The sequence below is a fragment of the Malaya genurostris genome, chromosome 1 (genome assembly GCF_030247185.1).
Source record: "Malaya genurostris strain Urasoe2022 chromosome 1, Malgen_1.1, whole genome shotgun sequence".
Taxonomy (NCBI): domain Eukaryota; kingdom Metazoa; phylum Arthropoda; class Insecta; order Diptera; family Culicidae; genus Malaya; species Malaya genurostris.
Genome location: NC_080570.1, coordinates 30289257 through 30311171, shown reverse-complemented (window position 1 = coordinate 30311171; position 21915 = coordinate 30289257). Strand labels below are relative to the sequence as shown.

The following is a 21915-nucleotide window of genomic DNA, read 5'->3' as shown; positions in this document are numbered from 1 at the left end:
GAATTCAATTCCAGCTTTCAGTTTCTGAATTCCGATTATGAATCCTGGAAATGAATCCGGAAACAGAATTTAGGAAAGAAATTCTGAAACTGAGTTCAGAAAGCAGATTCTGAAACTAAATTCAGGAATTTTACGCTAGCGCAGACGTCAGTTCCACAATTATGGTACGGTTTTTAGATATAAAATTTTGTTCCCGAATCCAGATTCATATTTGAAATTTTGTTCCAGAATTGTTCATGCATAAGAATTTGGGTTACGAGTTCCGAGCTTAAAGTCAGGCACTAAATTCCAAAATCTAGTTCCAGAATATAGAATTAGGATTTAGATCCAGAGTCCTAGTTTTAACTTTCAACCTGAATTCTGGAGTTGAATTGTGAAATTGAAACTAAATTCCAATGTAAAAATTAAGTTCAGGGTCTGAACTCAGTTCCAAAATTCAGTTCTAGAATTCAGTTTCGGGAATTACATCACCCAGAAGAATTGTTTTTACTGCTACTCATTTATTTATTTCCTTTGCTTTACCTTTTAAAATCGTCCAGCTGAAAATCGGAACCTCATAATCGTCGTCCGAGTGCGAAAAAGGTAAGCAAAAGCGATGAGTTTCTCTAATTCTCTCCAAAAGTTAGAGAAAATAAATTTTCGAGTTATTTATGGCTATCTCATACTGTTGAAAATTCAATCATAAATTGTTAATATTTTCGATGGCATGGAGAAAATTTTTCTTTTAGTGTTTGGTACAACTCGAGATATTTTCGATTAAGTTCTACCCATTCTTTGTCAGGACAAATTTTGAAATGGTGCCCCATAATAACGGTAGACGTATTCGCGTAAAAAATCAAGATTTTAGTTTTAAACGATCCTATGAAGTCAAATTTCTACAATCAAGACGACCCGAAAAAATGCCATCGAACACTGGTGCATTCTGGCAACCATACGAAGTAAGTGGCCCTGTGATATAGTGGCAGGATTTGGCTAGCTACCACCGCGGGGTCGAAAGACACTTACCCGAATACGGCTGCGACCAATTTATGTTGTTTTAAATCAAAGGTGTCTTTTCGGTCCATCGGATTTTTGTCAAAGCATTTATTTTGCGTAAACGACGTTAACGTTTCAAAGTTCTTTGTACCTTCATTTTCTGGGGGAGAAATGCAAATACAAATATTTCTCGACAAGTATGGTGTAGCATTTACAATAGTTAATAGGTAAACGGCTGCTCTACAACAAGTAACTCCCTCGCACTTCGACATGTTTTGATAAGAAACCAATGAATCAAAAAATCATCTTTGATTAAGTAATAGTGGAAAGACACTGTAAACAAAATTCATTCTTGAAATGTTGTATTATAACAAAATACAAAAAAATATGATTTTGCGAAAGCTTTACACCCTCTACCCACCCCTTAGAAAAATAAATTGTTCCCTTCGATTTTATAGACAATAAACTTTAAACACGTTTTTCTCGAAAGCACATTTTAGAAGTCCGTGTTCATCGTCATTTGAAAACTGCTTCGCCAATTATAATCAAATTTTGGTCACATTTTCTACACATAAAATATCCAACCCCAACAACCTTCAAAAATTCATAAAACAAAAAAAAAATAAAATAGAAAGGCAAGGTGAATAATTCTTGTATTTTTATTGTTTTTTTTTTACATGAAAAAACCTCTTGAGAAATAGGAAAATGCGATTGAGATGATGAAAATATACCAACTTATAATTATTTTTTCTTATTTTTCTATTATTTGATAAAATGCATACTGTACAATGTACTGTTTCTCCAAAGTCGATGTACTATAGTCTTGTTTTTTTTTACTTAATGTACTGTGTTTGGTCCCAAGCAAAAATATATGAGCATTACATATATAGTATCCTCTTTAACATAAACGAAATCAATTTGTGATTTACTCGCAAGAAAACCTATTATAACTCATGTTCCCGTTCTGGAATCCCGTTTAATACAATTTCAATACGCCCGCTCCTTCATACTTCGCACTTCAGTCAAGACAATTTGAGTTCTTGCAAATCGATGGTAACCTACGAAATTCAGTTGGCTACGTGGCAACAAGAAAGGCAAACAAAGTCGAATCGCAGTTCGGTCTACGCTTTGAATTTCGTTTACCATAGCTGTGCTGTACGAATTGTGATGCAAACTGGAGCTTTTATACCAATTCGTTATTAGAGTTTTATATTTTTACAAAAATGTGTCTTCTGAACCACAAATATAGACATCCAACACAAAACTCATGCATTTAGACATATATTTTCAAATGTTGACAAACGCAAGTTGTAACGCTTTTGCATCGTAGAAAGCACCAGATTTTCAGTCATTCTTATAAAATCCAGTTATTCGAAGAGTTTTTGTTGCTACACGCCTAGTCAGGCTGAAGCGAAACTTTTACTTGGGTTATGTCGAATGTATCAAGCACAGCGCAAATTAAGTCATGGTTCCGGGAGAAAGCCTCGTTTGAAAGTCGGTTTTTCAGTGATGCAGTTCAGGGCATGAGGGGCACTGGTCTAACGAGCCAGATGTTGCATGTTCCGAGTTCCACATCGGAATGTAGTACCCTTACTTTGCTTTTTCAGTGATTGCATAACCTTTCTATATGAGAAGGTGAACAAAAAACCGTCAGAAAAAGAGTGATTAGTCTTAGTTACGTCATTTATACGAGTACACCTTCGGAACAAACATTATCTGTCACAAACACTGTAAACCTGATAAATAATATGATAGTAGCTCAGAAATGCGTCTAAAATTTTGGAAATCGGTTCAGACCATATCCGAGATAACCTAATGGAGGGGACGGGTATAGCGTGATGGGTAAGTCGATGCCTTTCACGCAGCCCGCCTGGGTTCGATTCCCAACCCCGCACATAGGGTCAGAAAGTTTTTCTGGCCCGAAGAGGCGAATGACATTAATGTTAAAACCTCTATAATTGAAACAAAAAAAAAAAAAAAAAAAAAAAAAAAAAAATAACCTAATGTATGGAAATAATCTGCGTTTGGTCGGTTACGTCACTTATGAGATTACATCTTCCGAATCGAAAATGTTCACTATAACACTTTCGATTTTGATCAGTTAACAGATCGGCTGAAAAGTTCGTATCGTTTCTATGAGAGGGCGCCACTAGAATTAAATCCATACCATTTTCAGTTAGTACCAACCTTCAAAAGATACGTGTATAAATTTGACAGCTGTCTGATTATTAGTTTGTGAGAGTTTTGAGCGTTTTGAGTGAAGCTACTTTTGTTGTTGTGAAAAAAAAAATGAAAAAAAAAGGAATTTCGTGTGTTGATGAAACACTACTTTTTGATGAAAAAAAGTGCCGCTGATTCCAAAAAATGGCTTAATGAGTGTTATGCAGACTCTGCACCGGGAGAAGCAACAATTCGTAAGTGGTTTGCAAAATTTTGTACTGGTCATATGAGCACCGAAGACGATGAACGCAGTGGACGTCCAAAAGAGGCTGTTACCGATGAAAACGTGAAAAAAATCCACAAAATGATTTTCAATGACCGTAAAGTGAAGTTGATCGAGATAGCTGACACCCTAAAGATATCAAAGGAACGTGTTGGACATATTATTCACGAATATTTGGATATGAGAAAGCTTTGTGCAAAATAGGTGCTGCGTGAGCTCACAATCGATCAAAAACAACAACGAATTGATGAGTCTGAGCAGTGTTTGGAGCTGTTATATCGACATAAAACCGATTTTGTTCGTCGATATATAACAATGGACGAAACATGGCTCCATCACTTCACTCTGGAGTCCAATCGACAGTCAGCTGAGTGGACTGCACGCGATGAACCGAACCCAAAGCGTGGAAAGACTCAACAATCGGCCGGTAAGGTTATGGCGTCCGTATTTTGGGATTCGCATGGTATAATTTTCATCGACTACCTTGAAAAGGGAAAAACCATCAACAGTGACTATTATATAGCGTTATTAGAGCGTTTGAAGGACGAAATTTTTAAAAAACGGCCTCATTTGAAGAAGAAAAAAGTTTTGTTTCATGCACCGTGTCACAAGTCGATGGAAACCATGCTGAAATTGAACGAATTGGGCTTGGAATTGCTCCCTCATCCACCGTATTCTCCAGATTTGGCCCCCAGTGACTTTTTCCTGTTCTCTGACCTCCAGATAATGCTCGCTGGTAAAAAATTTAGAAGCAATGAAGAGGTAATTGCTGAAACTGAGGCCTATTTTGAGACAAAGGACAAATCGTACTACAAAAATGGTATCGAAAAGTTGGAAGATCGCTATAATCGCTGTTTCGCCTCTGATGGCAATTATGTTGAATAATAAAAACGAATTTTGGCAAAAAATGTGTGTTTCTATTAAACGATACGAACTTTTCAGCCGAACTGTTACTAGACAACAACTTTCAAACGTGAGTGAGCCGATTCAGCCGTTTCCGAGAAAATTGAATGGAAAGGAAAAAGGTACATTTTGTCGGATACGTCACTTTTACGATTGTGGCTCCGGAAACGGATCATTGGTTTTGAACGCCTTCGAAGTGTTCCGTAATTTTAATTTTCGTACAAGGGTCGTATCTTTTTTCGTTTATTTCTCAAACTACTGTTAAACGATAGTCTGTTGGAGTATTGTATGTTAATCTGTCGATAGAAAAGATGAGGAGGTTTTATGCCCTTCGGTAAGCGAGATCATGGGATAATATGAATAATCAAAAAACTAAATCGACGAACACATCGAACCGGATTCTAAGGAATATTTCACGAAGCATTTTGTTTTGAAACAATAATCGCACCGAAACCAGCGAAAAAACATGCAATCAGTTCATTGCTTTAAATCCGCACGGGTCGCGTGCCTGAATAACGGCTCCAGAAACGCCATCTCCAAGGTGTCAGACCAAAACCAATTTGCACACCCGGTAAGTACGTAAGTAAGTAAGTAAGTAATGTGATTGTGTGACACGGTCTGTGCACCAACCATGTCACATGCTCACGCACACGCGCGAAACATGACAGAGTCTCGTCGTTTGTCACTTTCAGTTGGAAAGCCAAAGAACGATCGTGCCGAGTTGGCTTGGTGACTGACTGACTGACTGACTGACTGACTGGCTGGTTGGCTGGCTTATGAGAAAGGAGTTAGGAAGCGGAAGGAAGGTGGTTGCATTCGTTCCCGAAGTTGGTACGCCTGGCACGAAAGAAGCGAGCACTTTAATGGATTTATTATCATGCGAAACACATGGCGCATGTGCGCGAACGGCGGAATTTGTTTCCGCGTCAGTCGGTCGGTGCGCGGTCGCGGTTGACACCATTTTCACTTCATGTTTTTTTTTCTCTTTCTAGATGTGGTCGATTTACGGTGTGGTACGTCATATTTCTGCCGATTAATTCATTCCGTGAATCGGAAGAACAGAGCACGCCAAATGCACGCGTATGGGGGAGCTGGAAGATGACCTAGCCTAACGGGATGTCGTGTAGGAGGTTGGCCACGTCGCGATGACTGGACTGCGACTCGACCGATCGCTATCTTTAATAATTGAAGGCCATGCACCGGGCATTAGAGCAGTTTAAGAGGCTTAACCTTATCCCCCTGGATTGGAAATGTGTGCTTGCAGTAATAATCATTGCTCGCGGTACCAACAGAAGGAAGCAGAAGAAGAATGCTGAGGAATCGAGAAAAGAAGTAATTAAGGTGCCTTCTTCGTAGAGGCAACCGTTCATATCTAACCGTCGTCGTCGTCGTCGTCGTCGTCGGGTTGCAACCATCCGTGTGAAGACAACGGTGCTAGACAAAATTACAGCAGAATTTCTCTCCGGTCTAGTTAATGAAGTATTTTTTACCCCTGTTTTCGTGCTCCCCCACGCCCACCACCTAGTTCTGCCCAATTTGGGAACTACCGAGAATGTCGACATAATCGTCAATGCACGGGATTGCGCTGGTGGGTGGCTGTGGGGTGGAAGCAGTACCAAAAGGAATTAAGTCGCAAATCTTGCTGTACGGAAAATTGGCCCACGGAATGAGACCAACCAACCAACCAACAGGAATGAATCTCAGAAATGGAACAAGACTTAACGCATGGTGAATAGCTCCTGACAGGGCACCTGTCTCATTGTTCGATCCCGCTTTTCAGAGGGCACCCTCACCTGGTGGAGAAAAAAAACGAAGAGTAGAAAGAGCCCAGTTATTTATGCATGAATATTGTTTCGTTCTACTCTGTCACAGGAAGGGAGAAGCTGGGAAACAGCGCGTCTATTCGGTTATAAATTATGTAAATATCACACAATGTGTGCATCTGTACTGTTGCAGTTGCAATTGCTGCTGCTGCCGCCGTCGCCATCGCCACAACCGCTGATGGGAGTCTGAAGGTTCGGTGTCGAATGAATGGCGGCGGTCCCGGTCGGTCGATAGGAAGAGATAGGTCTGTAGGCAGTGCATATAACTGCAGTTTGTCTGCAGTACCATGCTGGGTTTGCCGGAATCAACGCTTGGAGAAATAAGAAATTGCCATTGGCAGCAGCAGCAGCAGCAGCAGCGCCGCTATCACGGGCCCGTCGAAGCAACAATTGAGATAAGCATCGAAATGTGTCAGGTGTACAGCTGGAATTTTTCTACATTACGTATCGATTGCTCGTTTCGTGCGGGTTTGCGGTCCAGAGAGAGAGAGTCCGCACCATGCCGTGCCCCGATGGCGATGGCACGAGAGGAGGTGACCTAGTGGTCCAGAACTTACGCTTACGCAGGGCGCATGGAGATTTTCCCGTGACTCACCTGTGGAAGAAAAAAAAAGAAATAAATCGGAGTTAGGTTTCGTCGTCATAGATAGGGTCGCGTCGTATGAAACGGGTTATGCAAATGGTGTGAGCTTCTGATACGACCTCAAGTACCACTCCGGCGCTAGGCTATGATTATTCGCCATTAATTACGACTCTTAGAATCATGCAAACATCGCATGGTTTGATAAGATAGCAGAGATGGAATTGTGCTCGCTGGACCCCCCTCGGACGAACGAACGAACGAACATCGGCTTAGAGATGGAAATTGATCTTGGGCTCACCACACACACCACCTATTGATGGTTAATGGATTCCGTTAGTCGCTGCCGCGCCCAAACACCCGCAAGTTGACCAAAATTTCCGAACCACCGCACCACGCTGCTGTGTTGTGGTGTTGTGGGATATCCATCTTTTCTCGCGCACGACTTTTCCGACTTGGCCGGAGAAAGTTCTCACGTTGCGAAAAATTTCCCAACGCAATGCCAGAGGCCGGACGAAGATGTGCCCCGAGATAGGCACGAGAAAACATGAACCCCGCCGATGAGTGCGCTAAAATTCGCAATGCCCGTGGAATTCATTAACACTGATTAATCGGTTCGACTGGAACCAATGGTGAAATGAGTCGTTTCGGTGACGGGGAATGGTCCCTTGCACGGTGCAGTTCGGAAATTGTTGCGAGGCAAACTGAGTCAGATTTCTTTTCTTTTTTCTGAGGAAAAACGTTCTAACCGATAGCCATGATCCGTGGAATTGGTTTGTACTGTAGGAGTTTTGCCGGACTCCGTTAGACAACCTGTGACAACGAATCGATCATCATAAATTCTAGAACCATGTTACAGAAATGTTGCTATTTCAAATTCATGGAAATGATCTCGTCTTGGTTAATCTGTTTTATGATCAGTATTTATGATATATCTGGACAGTCGAATAGCTCGGAACAATTTCGCTTTCCTGAAGCCTATCATCGATGTTTGTTTCGGTTCGATGGTTCAAAGTTCTTGGACAGACAGTTCTGTTCCAATCGACAAATACCGTACCGTTTGCATGACATTTCCGATCGAACAATCGCGAATCAGTTGGCTACACAGTCTTTGCCGCGAAAGCCGCGAACCGACTATGAAAGCACCGTCGTCAATCACTTCGAAAATTCGACGTGATCAGAATCAAAAATCGTGAATTTGTAGATATTTTTTTCTAAATCGATCGTGTGCAGTTTTTGCAAATGGTTCCGTTAACGACCTATTCTCGATCGGCAAAGTCACAGCTGGTATATCATAGAGGAATTAAGAACCGGAAGCTGTATTTGAGATCGTCAATTCAATGCCAGCAAAAGTCTTCTGCAAAAAGTATTTCACTCTTTCCTGGCCAGTCAACAATTGCACCAAACACTGAGATAAACCCAACCAGAAGTTGCACAGTAAGGGTCTTACGAAATACGAAAAAATACGTTCTCATGAGCGACTAAACTAGCGTGAATTGCTTGGACGGCGTTTCAAACAAAGTGCTAAAATGCCATAGTTCGAGGTGATGTCCCTAGCAAGTTTAAATTCAGTTTTTCTGATAAATTCACAAAAAAAAACTTATGATCTGGCAAGGTATTAGCTGTTGCGGACAAATACGAACAGTACGAAAAATGAAGAATGCATTGTCGTAGTGTGTAGTATGTAGTGTGTAGTGTGTATGTGTGTCAAGTTCGAAGATCAAACGACTGCGACTGCTGTTTCCGGAGATATGATGAGATGATGAGATAAGTGACATAACCGACAAAACGCGTTGTTTTTCACCTCTCTTATATATAAGGGTGTCAATATTTCGGGATCACCTCTGATTTCGTAAAGCGCTAGTGCTCAAAAGTTTAGGCATCTCGAAAAAAGTCCCAATTCGAAATTTGAGCTAAATCGGACATGGGTAAGAAGTTTCTGCTCCGCGGTTAAGGTTTGAACATTTTCGATCTTGAAAAAGCACCACCACCACCACCAGAGAAGGGTACATGAAATTTCCGAAATCGAACATTTTTTTTGACGACAAAAATGTTGAAATTGCATGAAACGTCAAGATTTAGTGTTATCTCGGAATTTTTTTTTTGAAAAATTTTAAGATTTAAGTCCCAGCAAGTCGATTTTATCGAAAAAAATTTTTTTCGAGCGAACACTAAATCTCGACGTTTCATGTAATTCTAACACTTTTGGTATCAAAAATTGGATGGAACGGTTAATTGTTCCGTACATTACAGTTCACAATGGATTTGTAATGGTTTGGCTAGATTTTTCAGCGTGCCACTACAGCGGAGTTGTGTTAGAATTGTATTTTTTATGACATAAATACAGTCATACTTAGTTCATTAATTTTTATTCATTAAGACAACCTATGACAGATGAATCATAAGAAACAAATAAACAAATAAACAAATAAACAAATACAGTTCAAATTCGTTTTTTTGTCGATAAATTCACAAGAAAACTTATGATATGGCAAGGCATTTACTGCTGCGTTTAGTGACAAACGAGACTGTTGAGATTTTCAAATGTACAAGCAGCAGTACTGGAAACAGTGTGTTGTTCCGTACATTGCAGCTCACAATGGATTTGGAAGATTTTGGCTAGATTTTCCAGCCTGCCACTACAGCGGAGAAGCGTGTTTGATTTGGATTTCTTCGAAAAGGACATTGATCCACTCAACTCTTCTCATTCTTATTTCGTCCGATTGATAAATATTTGACCACTGTCGAACATAAATTGCCAAAGTGCGAAAAGGAGTGACTTGGGATGCAACATAAATAAAAAAAAATGGCGAAACAAAATATTGCTCAGGTTAGCCAACAGAGTGTTCAAAATATGATGAATGGTATTTGATGAAAAGTTTGAAATTTCATCGAAATCAATCGGGATAATGTTTTCGCAAATTTTCTTTCAAGTGCAATAAACGATGTTCATTCTGAGCACACCATTGTTTTCCGTTCTTCTGTGTACTTGCGGCATCAAACCCTTTAAATAACTTCAATCTATAGAAGGTTAGAAGCCCTTCACTAATACCGTTTTCGTTTATTGATCAGAGCAGCCCGAAAGCTGACCCAGAGTCGCCCAAACAACGTTTGATATGTTTGTTTTAGCAACCTGAGGTCGCTCTAGATCGGACTCCAATTGCGTAGTTTCGCTCTGAAAATTTTCTCGGGTCGCACCACGCATCCATGCGTGTTTGTTTATTTTTTTTCTTTTTTTCATGAGTTGTTTAGGGCGCGTACCACGTGTTCGTTTTACTCGGAGTCAGAGTCGCCCGTGTCTAGGTTCAAAAACGAAAACGGTATAAGTTTCGTTTTTTAAGGTTCTTCTGTAAAGAAAGGAAACTTCTGTGAACAAAGTATTCTGCGAATCGCATTAACTTTACTTTACTCTGCCTAGCGGTTTATGTGGAACTGCTAGGTAGTTAGTAGTTTAACCTAAACTGCTAATGCACTGATGAGTCGTAGAATGGAACGTAAAAAGGCGGGTGGGTAATGTCAGAGACATAACTGGATGTCGTGAATACGAAAACAACTGACATGTTCCTTAACACTTCCGAATATCAATTGTATGAATTATGTACGCATTCCCCTTTTTCACATTTTTCGCAAAAACAAAGAACGCTTCACTTGATCTCGATTACTGTGAATTTCACACAGCGAAAAGTGCACAAATCTAAGCAAACTGTTCTTGATTTGCAGTAAACTGAGGATATTTCCCTACGATTTGCAAACAACAAATCCTAATAGTTCTTTAGAAAACTTTTAGAGCCATTAGAACAGCTGATATTGTGCAATGCTCTCCACCGTTGTTTTTTCCCAATGCTAATGACTGGCAGCTGTGACGTAATCGCTCTTGTCGAAAGCGTGCAGACGACACAAAACACATCTGCTCGCAGTGGCGATTGAATCCAAACTGATTGAATTTTTGTTAAGAGATTTCCTTTTATATGATTTCGTTTGTAGCTTTTTCACTAATGGGCGGTCCTAACGGCTATAAAAATAGCCGCATACAGAATTTTATTGTCGATTATTTCATTTCGGATTTGCATAATTTATTGAATCGTTTCTAGCATTCACAAGGACCAAATTGAGGAACTCACTGTGATATGCACCACTTTTCGGAACATTTTTCCCGGACGATTTGTTGTACAGCAGCAGATATTTTGTTCTCTTCCTTAGACCGCGTTCTGATTGGCTGGTGTTGACATGGAGCAAATGAGACAGGTTTTTCAATAGTGTACTATTGAAATACTTCATTGCTTTTGCTATACACGTTTAAATTGAAAAATTTCGATTCTATTGGTAGTTAGATTATATAAATCCTTTCACAGATCACTGAGCTATGAGCTTTAAAAATACGAGAAAGGCGAACGCGCCTTATGAATTATCCTCTTTGATACTCGTTTATACCAAACATTTCAGAAAAGTTTAATTTTGAATTATTTGAGACTATGTCTCAAAACTGAAAATTTTATCATAAAATTGTGATCATATTTCCATGTCGGCATGTCGCAAGTATTATGTTGATTCATTAGATACAACGATAGATATTCACGATCAGAAACTTATCACTCTCTCAGAGGGTAAATTTTGAAAAGGCACCCCATAGTAAAGTAAGTCGTATTCACGACAAAAATGGGTTGTATAGAGGTACAGTAAAGTAAATTCCGCATAATTCTTTAGGAGTATTATTATGGTTTTAAGAAGAACCGAATAGAAGTCTGGAATAGAGAACTGGACCCTGAGTTCAAGACCTAAATTTAGATCCAATAACAGACTCAGAATCCAGTTTCAGTCGCTGCTGGTTCTCGCCTTGATGGCGAGCAAGCGAATGAGAGATGCGACCTGAGCGTTTGAGGTTTTTAACCACGCAGAAGGTGCATTCTCTCTCGCTGCTGGTGGAAAGTTTAACTCCCGCTGCTGCTGCTGGCTGGTCCTCTCGCCTCGATGGCCAGCAAGCGAATGAGAGATGCGACCTGAGCGTTTGAGGTTTTTATTAACCACGCAGAAGGTGCATTCTCTCTCGCTGCTGGTGGAAAGTTTAACTCCCGCTGCTGCTGCTGGCTGGTCCTCGCGCCTCGATGGCCAGCAAGCGAATGAGAGATGCGACCTGAGCGTTTGAGGTTTTTATTAACCACGCAGAAGGTGCATTCTCTCTCGCTGCTGGTGGAAAGTTTAACTCCCGCTGCTGCTGCTGGCTGGTCCTCTCGCCTCGATGGCCAGCAAGCGAATGAGAGATGCGACCTGAGCGTTTGAGGTTTTTATTAACCACGCAGAAGGTGCATTCTCTCTCGCTGCTGGTGGAAAGTTTAACTCCCGCTGCTGCTGCTGGCTGGTCCTCGCGCCTCGATGGCCAGCAAGCGAATGAGAGATGCGACCTGAGCGTTTGAGGTTTTTATTAACCACGCAGAAGGTGCATTCTCTCTCGCTGCTGGTGGAAAGTTGAACTCCCGCTGCTGCTGCTGGCTGGTCCTCGCGCCTCGATGGCCAGCAAGCGAATGAGAGATGCGACCTGAGCGTTTGAGGTTTTTATTAACCACGCAGAAGGTGCATTCTCTGTCGCTGCTGGTTGATGATTCCACTCCCACGACGTCTGCTTCCATCGAACGCACGAAAAGAAATGATCGATTTTCGACCACGGTTCCCCTTTTATACGCATTCAGTTGAAGATATGTGCCTGACTATCTCAAAATCGTCGTCCTTGCGCGAAAAACCCAAGCGAAAGTAAAAAGTTTTCCGCGTTGTTTTCAAATTTTAAGAAAACTTAATTTTTGAGTTGTTTGTGGTTATCGCACACTGTTCAAAATATTATCCTGAATTCCTGATCATATTTTTGATGAAATGGTGAAAGAATTATGTTGCTACCATTAATACAAGTCGAGATATTCGCGATTAAGTTCTGCCCATTCTTCCATATGGCTAATTTTGAAAAGGCGCCCCATAGTAAAGTAAGTCGTATTCACGACAAAAGAAAGAAAATAACTATGCGCGCTTATCGCGAATCGGTAAACATACGGTTTCAAACCTACATGACTGTTTGACTACTCTTTTCCTTGTGGTCTCATACAAAAATAAGTTCAAATCTGACTTCCGGTTCCGGAGTTACGGGGTAAAATGTGCAAACAAAAATGAAAATATGGGTACTGATTTAGATTCAAATGAATGGTCTTATGGTTCTTTACAGAACTTCTGAAAATTTATCTGGATCCGATTTCCGGTTTCGGAATTATATTTCAACAAACACAGATTCAAACGAATAAGGACCATAATACCAAAATTTTTGAATTTCATCTGGTTCCGACTTCCGGTTCCAGAGTTACAGGGTAAAGCGTGTCATAATTTTTTTCACCATCACTTAAAGGGGCTAAACAATAACCATTGAAAATATTCCGAACTGGCCTCAAAACTACTCCATTCAATAGTCATTATCAGTAGACGGCCAAACAAACTCTGATTTCGGCTATCCTGGTTCTCGGTTTCCGGTGCCTTTGGAATCATATTCTCCCAAATGGATCTCACTCTTTTCTGAGCGATGGTTTGATCGAAATGGAAGATCCTGTGGTTCTATATGAAATTTCTGAATTCCATCGGGATCCGACTTCCGGTTCCAAAATTATAGGGTAAAGTGTGTTGAAAATTATTTACCGTCACTTAAAGGGGCTAAGCAAAAAATCGTTAAAAATTTCTAAACTGGCCTCAAAACTATTTCATTCGATAGTCATTTCAGTAGACGGCCAAACAAACCGATTCCGGTTGTTCTTTCAACAATCGAAGACAATTATTATGAAGAATACCACAGTATTATATATGATAGTATGATTGATATAAGGATGACATCATTTCACCACTAAGTGGATTAAAACAGATTTTTTAAATTTGTTCAACTCGAATTCAAGATTCTAAAGGCCAAACAGATTCGTTATTTTTACTAACGTATCTCGTTGATAAGCTTTTTTTTCTGGGGAGAGATAATTTCATAATCATCATACAACGAGTCCTGGGGAGCAATTGGTTCATGATTCACGTCGTCGTACATTGCTTCGAGGCAATTGTAATTGTTATTGGAAGCATCATAGTGAGGTTTCTATGTCTTGGCATCTTGTTTCCGTTTTGTCATTCATTGATTCCAGTAAATGGTTTATTTTAGTAGATTGTGCGGTTTTTTTTTTTGTTAATGTTCGTCTCAATCGTACTAACGTTTAAGGAGAAAGACACCTTGCAAGCGTATGAGTAATGTGAAAATAAATTCCTGAGCTTCTTTTCCTGTTTATAATAAATAAAACTTCCACATAGTTGAAAAATAAACAAATCAGTTCATTCAGCTTAGAATTGCAATTGAAGAAAAACGAAAAACTGATTTAGAAGATTGTTCCATTGTACATTGGTGCAGTTTTGTCCTTTTTATCACCACACACGTAGAAAAATTTACAGTTTTAGATGCACATAAAAGTAGCGTCGCGATCCATTTACGTTCACAATTCAAAGCATGTAAAGATAAGTCATATCATTAACTTCGCAGTTCATTTAGCCGGAGTTTACATCGGTACAGACGCAAAATTTATTTTGACATTTCACTAGATGCAACTTTGTGTCATCAACGAACGAATTACGGCATGCTTGTATTTGTGTCAGGTGTAAATTTCTTTTTTTTTTTTAAGAGTGTAGAATTGCCATAGTCAACGGTTTGTATTGGCAGTATTGGCTTGTGGGTTTTCTTAGGAGACTAGCGATTTGCATGGCTACCTCCCGTCGCGGTTGAATGTCACATAAGAGGATGACGGTTTTTTTTTTTCGAATACATGCATAACACACGCATTCTAATCATAACAACCGGGAAAACATCCTTTTTTTGTTTTTATTTGCGATGGCAAAAGTCTCTTCGTCTCTCTCCGAACAAAATTCTCTTTATCGGTCAAAAGAAAATCACGTACACGCAATTCTGTGGCTAGATTGTCTACATATACCGGTTTGCTGTACTTAATATTTTCATGCTAGACATAATGAAGCGATCAAAGGCGAATTGAGTTTCTACTGCACTGTTTCTTTGGTTCAATTGAATCTCATACACTTGCTTAAGGCCAATGTTCATTCAATCACTTATTGAGGAATACATTCGAAAACAAATAATCATCTTTTGTTAGTTGTTGATTCAACATGAACTCACAGTACTTACTAACACATGGGCCTGAAAGTTCCTGGTCTAACACATGGATGGCGATAGTTTTATTGCAGTCACCTTGTTTTTCAGTTAATACTAGTCTTTAAAAGACAGCTGTTTAAATTTGATGATATTTTATTACCTAGTTTTTTGAGTTATTGTGCTAAGAGTGACGCTACTTTTGTTATTTTCAGAACAATGGACCAAAAGCAAATTTCGTGTTTAAATATTACACCGCTTCTTGCTGGGAAAAATACCGTTCAAGCAAAGCAATGGCTTGAAAAGTGTTATGGAGACTTCGCTCCATGAGAAACAACAATAAAAGGTTAGTTTGCTAACTTCAAACGCAGTGAACGTCTAAATGAGGCGGTATCACCAGAAAACAAAAATATCCCCAAAATCGTTTTGAATGATCGAAAAATGAAGTTGCATGAGTTAGCTGACATCGTAAAGATATCAAAAGACCAAAAACGAGAACGTGTTGACGATTCTGAGCAGTGTTTGACCATGTTTAAAGGTAATAAACCGGAATTTTCGCATCGATATGTGACAATGGATGAAACATGGATTCATCATTTCACTCCGGAATCAAAACGATTGTCATCTGAGTGGACAGCAACTGGTGAACCTCGTCCAAAGCACCCGGCTGGAAAGGTTATGGCCTCAGTATTTTGGGATGTGCGTATTTATCGATAATCTTGAGAAAGGAAATACCATCAACAGTGAATATTATGTAGCGTTTGAAGGCTGGAATTGCAAAGAAAAGATCACCATGTCTCACTTTTTTTTTTTGAAGACAACGCACCGTGCCACAAGTTAATCAAAACAATGGTAAAACTACATAAATTGAATTGCTCCCACATCCACCGTATTCGCCAGATATGGCTCCCAGCGACTACTGACTGTTGGCAGTCAGCAGTTGGTTTTTTTTTGAGGGCTCACGTCGTAAGAAACAATAACAATTATGCACAATTTTTGATCCATCTCATCTTAATAATTCGAAGAAAGAGACAACCGAGATTGTTGTTTGAAGCTTAGCAACATCCGTATTCCGAAAATCGACATGCTTCAACATTTCAACATGTCAACGCAATTTTGAAAACTTCACCGAATCGTCGCAACCTGTGCCAATGCCAACCAGTTTATCGAGCCCCGAATACCACGGCAAACGTTTGCCATTCAGTTTTCTCTCCGGGACTCGCAGCTTCCTGTACTGGGGCCACATTCTGGTGCGCATCGACATCATCATCATCATCGCCATCACCAACCGAGCTGCCATCATATCGCGGTCCGATAGCTGACAGGCTGCCAGGGCAGATATGTACCGTACATGGAGCATAAGCAGCATAGCAAGGAGCAGCCAAAGGAAGAAAAAAAAACCAGAGTCACCGACAGAAACCAAAACAGGTTGCGACTATGTGGATCCCTTGCCGTTTGATCCCGTACATCGTAACGTAGTAACATCGCGAGTCCCAAGCCTGTCACGGATGGCTGGCTGACTGGCTCGTGAAGACGCGTTCTCAATTATTGGAATATCCGCGCGCAAAACCACAGAAAGTGCTTTCACGACATCGCATCGGGGGCGCGTTGCAGTTATCCCGCTGCCGCATACCGGATCGGTTTTGCCCGTATTTGGCTGGCCGCGCGGGAATCCATCCGACTAGTCGGCTGTGCAACAGGAAGATCTATGCGAGTTAGATAAAAGGCGAATAAAAAAAAAAATATACTGCATCAAAGTTTATTGGGTTCCCGGGGGCTCGCGCATCCCTTCCGATTCTCCGGCAAGCAAGAAAGCAGCAAGCAGCAGCAGGAGAAAGGCCCGAACCGCACGAAGATGAACGCACATGCAATTTATAAAACGTCTATTAAATTCATGCGGGTCTGAATTTAAATGCATATTGTTTCACTTTTTTTGTGCCGCGTTTTCCCCTTCAAGCCTGCGCATGCAGTGGATTGACCTGATTTCGGTCGCTGCTTCTGGTAGATTTACTTTCTTCTCCCGACTGGACCGATTATTTTTGTGTGTGCTTTCCACTGCTGCTGTTTCGTTTCGCAACTGGTCCCGGTCCGAGGGTGGTCGTTTCTAATGCCAAAGTGCAATCGCCGGGATGAGATCGACGCAAATCGATGTCCCGTATTCGTTCGGATACGGCGGCTGTTGGCTGCTGTTTCTGCTGGCACTGGATAAACGGACAGAACAACCAGATCGCAACAAACTTGTCGAACCGGATCGAGAGTTCGAAACGATCCAGTTCAGGTCCAACGTTTTATTCTATATATATATACATTCTATATTTTTTGTTCACCTCATTTAAGCCGAACGCCATGACACATACGGAGTCAGTCAATGTCAATAGCCCTTTATTGGCTATTGACGCTTGGATGCATATCCGGTGCTGGTTTGCTCAAACACGCCCGTATGTGAGGATGGAGAACCTGTTACCGATTGTGGTCAGTATGTGTTAATTAACCTGCTGCTCGAGCCTCATTCAGCAAGATCGAAGCTGCCAGACTCAGCAAGGTTTTTTTTCCAGATCGCAGTACGACTAACGAGTCGTAAAGATTTGTATGATTTCAATCGTTAGGACATAAACTTATCTCCAATTTAGCACAACTATTAACTATCGGTATCCAGCGAACAGTTCGCTTTCACATCTCATCCAAGACAGTCGATAAAACAGAAACGATTTGGTTCGGAACGGCAGAAACAAAGTGCAGTATTGTGAACGACAAGCTAAATTCGATCTTCGATACGAGAACTTAAATGTTTGCTTCAGGAGCGAATGTATCTTGATCTTAAGCAAGTGCATTTGTTTCAAGTTAACAAGAACAGTAATGTTGTTTACATCCAGTTCTCTAAACAGTTGAATGCAATGCAGTTCGCTAAAGGCATTGTTATCTTGAGCATGATCTTCCTTCATTCGCTAACCTTCAATTCAGTTGAAAAATAAGGTTCAAGTGCGGAGAGATTTTCTTCATCGAAAAAATGTGAAATCTAAAAGAACTTTTTCTCCGGTATTCTTAATGGTATATGTTTCTTTTGTCCCGGATTTGTGGTTCAACCACCAGGACACTGGTGGTCGTATGTTCGAGTCCCGACCAGGAAGGATTACAGTACTAGCGATGTAATGTTTCTGTTCGTTAAGAAGTTTATTGAAACATGAGGTCGAATTCCACAAAATGAATGTAAACCCAAGGCTTTGCTGACTTTGTGAATTTTGTTCAGGACACAAAGATTCCATGTAAATCGCTTGTCACCTACAACAATCAAATGGCTACATGTCAACATTGCCGAAACGCGGTTCGCTACGATGAGCTCTGAGAGAAACTGGACAAAAAGATCAAAAACATCCAAAAACAACGGTCCTAAACAACCACAGTACTTCTGTGAGAGCCAATGAAACATTCTCACCAACGAAACCATTATTTGCAACCAATGCCAAACAAGGTATGCGCACCCAAAGCCAGGGCAATTGAAAGTAACAATCCCGCTAACAACAGTGACACCGAATCGATGGACAGGGACGTGAATAACGAATCACTGACCACCCCTCTCTATTTACTTTATAGCAATGAGAGCGTCTCCCCTTCAAGGAAGAAAATTACTACGAGATCCAGCTATGTTAAAAAAAGTAATTATTTCCATGTAAATCGCTTGTCACCTACAACAATCGAATGGCTACATGTCAACATGGCCGAAACGCGGTTCGCTACGATGAGCTCTGAGAGAAACTGGACAAAAACTGTGGGAGAATCCAACAATAATGAAACACTCTTACCAACGAAGCCATTATTTGCAACCAATGTCGAACAAGGTATGCGCACCCTAAGCCAGGGCAATTGAAAGCAACAATCCCGCTAACAACAGCGACACCGAACCGATGGACAGGGACGTGAATAGCGAACCACTGCTCCCCCCTTATTTTTTTTGTAGCAATTGGAGCGTCTTCCCTTCAATGAAGAAAATAACTACGAGATCCAGCTATTTTATAAATAGTAATTATTTACATATTCTAGATGGCCACGCTTAAGGGCTGCGGACAGTACCGTAAAGTGGTAAGTTGTTTGCTATTTTTCCGTTTCAAATTAAATTTTCTTGGAAACGGTGCAAAATATAGAAAAACCCATCTGACAATATCTTCGAAATTTAGTTGAGAATATTCTGTGAAATTTTCAGAATGATTCATTGAGTTTAGCGGTCGTGTTGTGCTTTTTTCCAAGTGAAGAACTGCTGAAAATTAGAACGCTCGGAAATGCATACCTCTACTTGTTCATCGAATATCTCGGCTTTGAAGGCTTGTATCATAAATCTACCGTGACAAAGTCTAGATAATTTAGTTTAGATGCGATTAGTACATAAAAACATATATGTTATCGCGATAAAAATGAAGTCTTGTATTTTTCTGTGAAACAAAGTCAGTTTCAATGCATCCACCATTTTTTTCGCTTTGGTTTCCTGATAGCATTCTGAAAAAGGAGAGAAAAATAAAATTGGCTCGACAAGGCTGCCAAACATAAAGGCATCTTCAATCTTTGTGAAAGTTGAATATTTTTTCATTGTTTATTGGAATTTATGTAATGTCCAACCCATACAATAGATTAATGTGATAAAACTTCTCATCAAAAACTAAAAATGTTTGCTGGCAACCCGGTACAGTTTGCTCATATACGAGAAGAGAGTACAAGAGAAATACGATGTGCAAAGGGAATTGAGCGAGCCACGTGGTCGATTTTAAACTCAACACGCGACCCTCTGTCCTCAGACCTTAAGGGCATCTGAGCCAAAAAATACTTTATAACTAATCCGTGGAAGCACATCTCAGATGGCTACCCGAACACCGTACATGTACACTTTGTACAGTCGTTGCAGTTCAAACACGTTCAGCACCGAATATCTTGAGCTTTGCGTCGAAATATTCTTTCGGAATTAAACTCTATTCGGTAAAAAAAATGATATGTGAATTCCATCAGGAAATGTTTCTGTTAAAATAAACTGTTACACAGTCCCAAATCTAGACTAATGATTATAATAAGCGAAAAATGTCGGCAACGATTAGGACACAATGATTACATCTAATTTTTATATTTAAAATAGCACAATTCATAATTTTATTTTTGGAGCAGGGGAAAGCCCACTAGAATTAAGTTATTATCTATCTATCACTATGTCTCCAGTAGGCATAAAACCTCCTCATTTTTTGTGTACCAACAGATTACAGAATATCCAAACGGTACATTTCTTGTTATTAACTATTATTACTACATAACTAAATTCTTAAAACTAACGATACATTTTTAAAGAGATAGTGTTCGAGAAAGCAATTTTCCTGATCACGGGTTAGATAAAAGTAACCTTTAAAAGACAGCTGTTAAAGTTTCATGATATTCTATTCATTAGTTTGTGAGTTATTGTGCTAATAGTGACGCTACTTCTTGCTATTTTCAGAACAATGGGATAAAAACAATTTAGTGTTTTGGTTTTAAATTGCTTCTTAATGGAAAAATAATACCGTTCACGCGAAACAATGGCTTGAAAAGTGTTATGGAGACTCCGTTCCATCAGAAACAACAATAGAACGTTGGTTTGCTGACTTCAAACGTGATCGTCGAGACACCCATGATGATGCTGGACGCAGTGGACGTCAGAATAAGGCGGTAACATCAGAAAACAAAAAAAATCCACAAAATCGTATTGAATGGTCGAAAAGTGAAGTTATGTGAGTTAGCTGACATCGTAAAGATATCAAAAGAACGTGTTGGCTTCATATGGCATAAGCATTTGACCATCAGACAGCTCTGTTCAAAGTGGGTGCCGCGTTTGCTCACTGTTGACCAAAAACGAGAACGTGCTGATGATTCTGAGCAGTGGTTGGCCATGTTTAAACGTAATAAATTGGAATTATTGTGACGATATGTGACAATGGATGAAACATGGATTCATCACTTCACTTTGGAATCAAAACGATCGTCATCTGAGTGGACAGCAACTGGTGAACCTCGTCCAAAGCACCCGGCTGGAAAGGTTATGGCCTTGGTGTTTTTGGGATGTGGGTTGTGTAATATTTATCGACTATCTTGAGAAAGGAAATACAATTACAAGTGAATTTTATATAGCGTTATTGGAGCATTCGAAGGCTTAAATTGCAAAGAAACGACCGCATATGGCAAATAAAAAAGTTTTGTTTGAGCAAGACAACGCACTCGTGTCACAAGTCAATCAAAAGAATGACAAAACTACATGAATTGAGCTTTGAATTGCTCCCGCATCCACCATATTCGCCAGATTTGGCTCCCAGCGACTACACTGACTGTTCACCGACCTGAAAAAGATGCTCGCCGGTAAGAAATTTCGCACGAATGAAGAGGGTATTGCTGAAACTGAGGCCTATTTTGAGGCAAAAGATAAATCGTTCTACCAAAGTGGTATTGAAATGTTAGAGCGGCGCTGGAATGATTGCGTTGCTCTTGATGGAGATTGCGTTGATGAAAAATTGTTGCTACAGACGTAATATGCCCACTCAAACAAAACAATGCGCATCTCCCATAAATCACTGAGCTCCAAAGGCAAAATCACCCCCTAGATAGTGACATGCATTTACTGGTCAATATCTGGTAGCATCATAATTATGAGTATGGTTTAAAAACAGTTGTTAAAAAACGGTTGCTCTTAAACTTCGAGATGGCAACCCTAAACCTGCTGAGTATTCTTTCAGACCCTTTTCCAACCATTGTTTGGTGAAAAGTACTGAATTATGATTCAAAATGTTTCTAATTTCGATAGCCCAGCTAATAAAATCTTCTCCCTCGCACAGAAATTGTTCGGGATTGATGCGTTTCAAGAAAATTGTTGTGGGAAACAAAGTTCAAGCTACTACAACACAAGCGTGTCCGAGGATGATGGATTGTTGCAGGGCCAAGTGATGAAAACCATTATTGGATTCCAAATCAAGGCAAAACCTTGCCGGATTCATCAATCGAATCAAAAATAAAAACATCACCCGAAATCAACCTT

The 21915-nt window shown here is 40.2% G+C and overlaps 2 protein-coding genes across 6 annotated transcripts in view; one reads left to right on the top strand and one right to left on the bottom strand.

Moving 5' to 3' along the window:
* The window catches only part of LOC131435864 (uncharacterized), a 388758-nt gene that overhangs the window by 288794 nt on the left and 78049 nt on the right, over positions 1-21915 (bottom strand). The gene's annotated exons all lie outside the window — the stretch shown is intronic.
* The window catches only part of LOC131435895 (autophagy-related protein 16-1), a 347031-nt gene that overhangs the window by 307019 nt on the left and 18097 nt on the right, over positions 1-21915 (top strand). The window lies entirely within an intron of this gene.